The sequence below is a fragment of the Mobula hypostoma genome, chromosome 9 (assembly GCF_963921235.1).
Source record: "Mobula hypostoma chromosome 9, sMobHyp1.1, whole genome shotgun sequence".
In the NCBI taxonomy this organism is placed as follows: domain Eukaryota; kingdom Metazoa; phylum Chordata; class Chondrichthyes; order Myliobatiformes; family Myliobatidae; genus Mobula; species Mobula hypostoma.
Window position 1 is genome coordinate 139,284,853 of NC_086105.1, and position 6,343 is coordinate 139,291,195.

Sequence of the window (6,343 nt, forward strand, 5' to 3'; positions counted from 1 at the left end):
TGAGAGGGGTATGGAGGACAAGAGTCCATGTGCAGGTCGATGAGATTCGACAGAATAACAGTTTGGTATGGACAAGTTGGGCCAAAGAGCATGCTTTTGTGCTGTAGTGTTCTATAACTCTGTCCACTGTAAGTGCTTTATGTTTCTTTTATCTGTGCTATGGGATGCTGATGGAAGGTCTGAGGGATGTGCCCATATTAACAGAGCCACACTCACAGTGCAAAGCCCAGTTCTGATATAGGGAGAAGGAAAGAGTGAGGGACTAAAAGTTGGAGGGTTTAATATAGACATGGAAGACTACAGCATTCTCAGACAGAAGATGTGTTTTTTTTTCCACAACTCTGCCCTGTGCCTCGTAACACTGCAAGAGTCCACAGGCAAACAAGTCAGAGTAGGAGTGGAGCCCTGATTAAAATGTCAGACAACAGGGGGCTCTTAGAATTTTGATTTTTCTTTATGTTGCATTTGTTATGTTATTGCCTCGTTTCTCTTTCTTTCATATCCCTTTTGTACGTTAATGCTGTCACTCAGTCCATTGAGAGTGCTGCCTACTTTTGTGAGATTGCTAAACTTGGAAATGAAGCAATCTATTCTATTTTTTAAGTCACTTATAATCGTGGTGAATAATTGCAGCTTCAACACGGATGCTTGCAGACACCACTAATCATGCTTATTATCCCCGCTGTCTGTATCCTGTCACTCAGCCTGTTTCCTAAATCAGGTCAATTCCATCTTTTAGATTACAAACCCTGAATTTATTTCTTTGTTTAGTAAAGAAAAAGGGATATGCAACAAACTGATCTGAGGTATGGTCCAGTCATAAGTTAATTTAATTTCAGAATGGGTTTGAGGAGACAGGCAGCCTACCGCTAATTCTTTTAATATTGGTATTGGTTTATTCTTGTCACATGTACAGTGAAGAGATTTTGTTTGCATACCATCCAGACACGTCATACTGTATTTAAATACAACGAGGTGGTAAAAAGAAAAACAATGCAGAGTATACACTCAGTGACCACTTTATTTAGGTACATCCTGTATCTAATGAAGTGGCCACTCAGCGTATTTTCGTGGCCTTCTGCTGCTGTTGCCCATCCACTTAAAAGTTCGATATGCTGTGCATTCAGAGATGCTCTTCTGCACACCATGGTTGTAATGTATGATTATTTGAGATACTGTTGCCTTCCTGTCGGCTTGAACCAGTCTGGCCATTCTCCTCTGCTCTCTGTCATTAACAAGTTGTTTACATCCTCAGAACTGCCACACACTGAATGATTTTTTATTTTTCACACTATTCTCTGTAAACTCTAAAGACTGTTTTGTGTGAAAATCCCAGACCCTCCATCAGCAGTGCTATGGGATGCTGATGGAGGGTCTGAGGGATGTGTCCCTTCCATCAGAACATCTGAAATACTCAAGCCACCCCATCTGGCACCAATAGTCATTCCACCATCAAAATTACACAGATCACGTTTCATCTCCAATCTGATGTTTGGTTTGAACAACAGCCGAACGAACCTCTTGACCATGTCTGCATGCTTTTATGCATGAGTTGCTGTCACATGATTGGCTGATTAGATATTTGCATTAACGAGCAGGTGCACAGGTGTAACTAGTAAAGTGGACACTGAGTGTAGTGTTGCAGTTACAAATTCAGGTAAACAAATAATTTGGCAAGGCCATGACAAGTTAGATTGGGGTGATCAAGTGCTCACCTTTTAGTGTTTGAGCGGTCTCTTCAATACTCTGCCAACAGCAAATTGAACCTGTCCTTGAGTCCAGTGGTACATGTTTTTTTAAGCTTTTATATCCCTGCCTGTTGAGTAGAACAAACGTCTCTGTGGGAGGGCTTGTTGATTACATTGGCAGCTCTCCTAAAGCAGCCTGAATTGTAAGGCACAGTAATATGGGGGTCACGGTAGTGTAGTGGTTAGCAGAACACTTTACAGTACCAGCGACCCGGGTTCAATTCCTGCCCCTGTCTGTAAGGAGTTTGTACGTTCTCCCCGTGACCGCATGGGTTTCCTCTGGGTGCTCCGGTTTCCTCCCACAGTTCAAAGACATACTGGTTGGTGTAAGTTGTCCCAAGATTAGGCTAGGATTAAATCAGGGGATTGCTGGACAGCGTGGCTGTAAGGGCCAGAAGGGCCTACTCCGTGTCATATATCAATAGGAAAATAAATTGGCCAACGTGGTGCCAATAGTAGAAAGTGGGAAGACTAAAATTTTGCATTAATGTAAGAATAGCGTAATGGGTGGTCGATGAGGAGGAATTTTGTTAGCCAGAGGGTGGTGAATCTATGGAATTCATTATCATGGACAGCTGTGAAGGCCACGTTATTGGATGTATTTAATGCAGGGGTTGATAGTTTCTTAATTAGTAGTGACGTCAAAGGTTACAAGCAGAAGGCAGGAAATGGCGATGAGAGGATAATAAATCAGCCATGATGGAAAGGTGGAGCTGACTAGATGGACCGAGAGGCCTAATGCTGCCTCCATGTCTGACGGTCGTATGGTATTAATGGTTGCCATGGAATCAGTGGGCCGAAGGGCCTGTTTCTGTGCTGTCTTTCTCCACTGACTCTAACAATAGAATTCCTTCTGTTTAAAATTCCTGTTGCTTGTCTGACTCATTTCCTGCATTAAAAAAAGTGCCCTTTTCAAATTTGTTTTCACAGATAAAAAACTGATTTTGGAAACAGGTGAAATGCCACTTTGTTTTTCTATATTTACCTCCTGCTCCCTCATTAGATCCAAAGACACAGACCTGAAAACTATATCCTTGAAAATAATTTACAGTCAGGATGAGCTTTCAGAGTCAGCTCGTTTGTAACATCATTTGTAGTAAGGAAATGATATTCAATGGAGCATCATCACATTTACATTATCTGCTGTCATTCTAATGTGTGAGTCCAATGGGACTGATATAGTCCATTCCTTAGAAACATAGAAAATAGGTGCAGGAGTAGGCCATTCGGCCCTTCGAGCCTGCACCGCCATTCAGTACGATCATGGCTGATCATCCAACTCAGAACCCTGTACCAGCCTTCCCTCCATACCCGCTGACCCCTGTAGCCACAAGGGCCATATCTAACTCCCTCTTAAATATAGCCAATGAACTGGCCAGAAACTAGCAACCAGAAACTGACCAATGATGGTTTGTGTTGGTAAATGGTGCACTGTTGATAAACTCTCACACACTGCGTGTTTACCTGTGGTGTTTAATTGCAGAAAAGTTCACTTGTGTGAAGCTCGTGTGAATGTGAAACTTTCGGAGTTGGGAACTCTTTGTGGAAATTCAGCCTCAGCCTTGTTCAACTACTGAGCAAACCTTGGGGGAAGCTCTGATCTTCAAGTACGAGTTAAGTCGAGTTTATTGTCATGTGCACAGCTACAGTGAGGTACAGGTCCTTGTAGCAACACCACAGGCACTTAGGTGCAGAAAACACTCAGAACATAGAATATTCAGCTTAGTACAGGCCTTTCGGCCCATGATGGTGTGCCGACCTTTTAACTTACCCTAAGGTTAATCTAACCCCCAACTCCCACACTACCGTCAAGCTTTTCCATCACTCCGGTGCCTATCTAAGTGTTTCTTAAATGCTGTCAATGTATCTGCCTCTACCACCACCCCTGGCAGGGCGCTCCATGCACCCATCACTCTCTGTGTAAAAGACTTACCTCTGACGTCCCTCCTAAACTTTCCTCCAATCGGTTTAAGATGACCTTGCCTGGTGCCTCAGGGCTGGGTCTTTCTGCACCTGCTCTACCCCCCACCCCTGTTGACATTTGTGTGGAGTGCCAGGGGAGGGGTGTGGGACAGGAAGCAGAGAAGGAGTGTCAGGGGCGGGGATGGGGTGGTGGTGGTACGGGTGCACGCACACTCACCCCTGAGACACCAGGCAATGCCACATGATTCCCAACAATTGGTTTATTGATCATTACAGAATGTCTGTCTGTTACTACTTCCTTGATTTAGCCATTTCTGCCCTGGGTAAAAGTCTGTGAGTATTCACTCAATCTGTGACTCTTGTCATCTTGTACATCTCTATCAAGCCACCAATCATCATCCTTAGCTCCAAAGAGAAAAGACCTAGCTCGTTCAATCAATCATCATAAGGTTTGCTGTTTAATCCTGGCAACATCTTGGTAAGTCTCCTCTGCATCCACTTCAAAGCTTCTACATCCTTTCCACAATGACGTGACAAGATCAGAGCATAATATTCCAAGTGTGGTCTAACCAGGGGTTTATACATCTACAACATTACCTGACGGCTCTTGAACTCAATTCTCCTACAATAGTAGTGCAAGAGATCATCTGTAGTGAACTGTTTGTGAGAGAGGATTAGAATTGCGTAGATCGGTTCAAGAACCTAATGGTTGTAGGAATGGACGAGATCTGAAGACGAGGAACCCCAGCAAATGGATATAATTGTTGATATTGTTTGTCTGTTTATTTATTTAGCGCAACATCCCAGAATAGGCCCTTCCAGAACCTTGAGCCATGTCACCCAGCAACCCCCGACAACCCCTGAGTTTAACCCTAACCTAATCGCAGAACAATTTACAGTGACCAATTAACCTGCCAACCAGTATGTCTTTGGACTGTGGGAGGAAACCCATTCACTGGGAGAGCATAGAAACTGACGGAATTGAACTCCAAACCATTGCCCTGAGCTGCAATAGCATTGTTCTAACCACTGTGCTACCTTGGCTGATAGTGGTGTCTCTGTGAAGGAAGCTTTAGTTTGAATCTGGTCTATATTAGGTGATTAATCATGTTTCTGATGATAGATCTAGGAAAGCTCCCTCACTGAATATGCTGTAGTTGGACTATGTTGATGATTTGGTTGGAAAGCATTCTGCCGAGCGTAAAGCTTAGGATTCCTTGTGTGCATACTTGTGGGTTGATTTGAGTTATGACTGAAGGAAACAGGATAGGCAGGCAGTTAGCATTAACCGGGAAACCGAATTGTTTGCCACTTACAGTCTCCTCCCCCTCCCCCTTCTTTCTTTTTCCGTTTCCCAATCCGGTTCCACTCTCGCCCCTTCTCTTCAGCTGCCCATCACCTCCCTCTGGTGCCCTTCCTCCTTTCCTTTCTTCCATGGTCCACTCTCCTGTCCTATCAGATTCCTCCTTCTTCACCCCTTTACCTTTTCCATCTATCTCCTCCCAGCATCTTATTTCATCCCTCCCCTGCCTTTCCCCTAACCTGGTTTTACCTTTTCCCTTCCCTACCTTCTTAATCTAGCTTCTTTCTCCTTCCTTTCTAGTGCTGGTGAAGGACCCTGGCCCAAAATATTGATTGATTATTCCCCGCTATAGATGCTGCCTGATCTGCTGAGATTATACAGCATTTTGTGTGTGTTGTTTCAATTTAAACCGTACTGTGATGCTCAGGCATCATGTAACCTCTCCCCTATCCCCATAGCGGGAAAAAAACCCTTTTTTTATACATGCACCACGATCTGTTTGAGTGAGAATTTTTTCTTTTCTGCCACACAAAATAATCAAATGAAATCATGCCTGGAGGGGGGAAAGTGTGGCTGAGGTTTCGGGCCAGGTCAGTGACTAAAATGTTAATGAGACCTGCTGATTAAACCTGATTTTGATGGCCAGGCAACAATGTAATTGGAATGGGTAATTTCCTGCTGAAGTTCTCTTGGCACTTAATTTCTACAGACGCTTTAATTTGTCTGGTTTAATCCAGCGAGTGAGGAGTTCCTGTGACAATTAACAGTTTGGATTCCAATCAAGTGGCTCCCAGAGTTTAAATATAGAGCAATATCAGAATTGCCTTTGTAACCGTCAGGCTCCTGAAACCGGTGCTGTCAGCTTCTCTCACCTCAATTCTGATTCCCCACTACAGGAAGGCCGTTGAGGCTTTGGAGAGGGTGCAGAAGAGGTTTACCAGGATGCTGCTTGGTTTAGACAGCATGTGCTATTATGAGAGCCTGGAAAACTTGGGTTGATTTCTCTGGAGAGCCAGAGGCTAAGGGGGAGAGATCTGATACAGGTTTATAAGATTATGACGACATAGATAGACTAGACAGGGAGCACCTGTTTCCAGTGGTACCAGAGGGCATTGAAGGTGAGAGGTGGTGGGTTCAAGGGGGATGTGAGGGGTAAGTGTTTTACTCAGAGAGTGGTGGATGCCTGGAATGCGCTGCCTGGTATGGTGGTAGATGCCAGTACATCACAGGCTTTTAGGAGACGTTTAGATAGGCACATGAATTTGAAGATGATGGAAAGAGAGATTAGTGTTTGGGTGTTTTTTATTTGCTTTTTAGCTGGTTCAGCATAAGACTGCGTGCTGATGGCCTTTTCCTGTGCTGTACTATT

At 44.0% G+C, this 6,343-nt stretch overlaps 1 protein-coding gene across 2 annotated transcripts in view; it reads left to right on the forward strand.

The window, feature by feature from the left end:
- The window catches only part of cacna1ha (calcium channel, voltage-dependent, T type, alpha 1H subunit a), a 647,795-nt gene that overhangs the window by 176,158 nt on the left and 465,294 nt on the right, over window positions 1-6,343 (forward strand). The gene's annotated exons all lie outside the window — the stretch shown is intronic.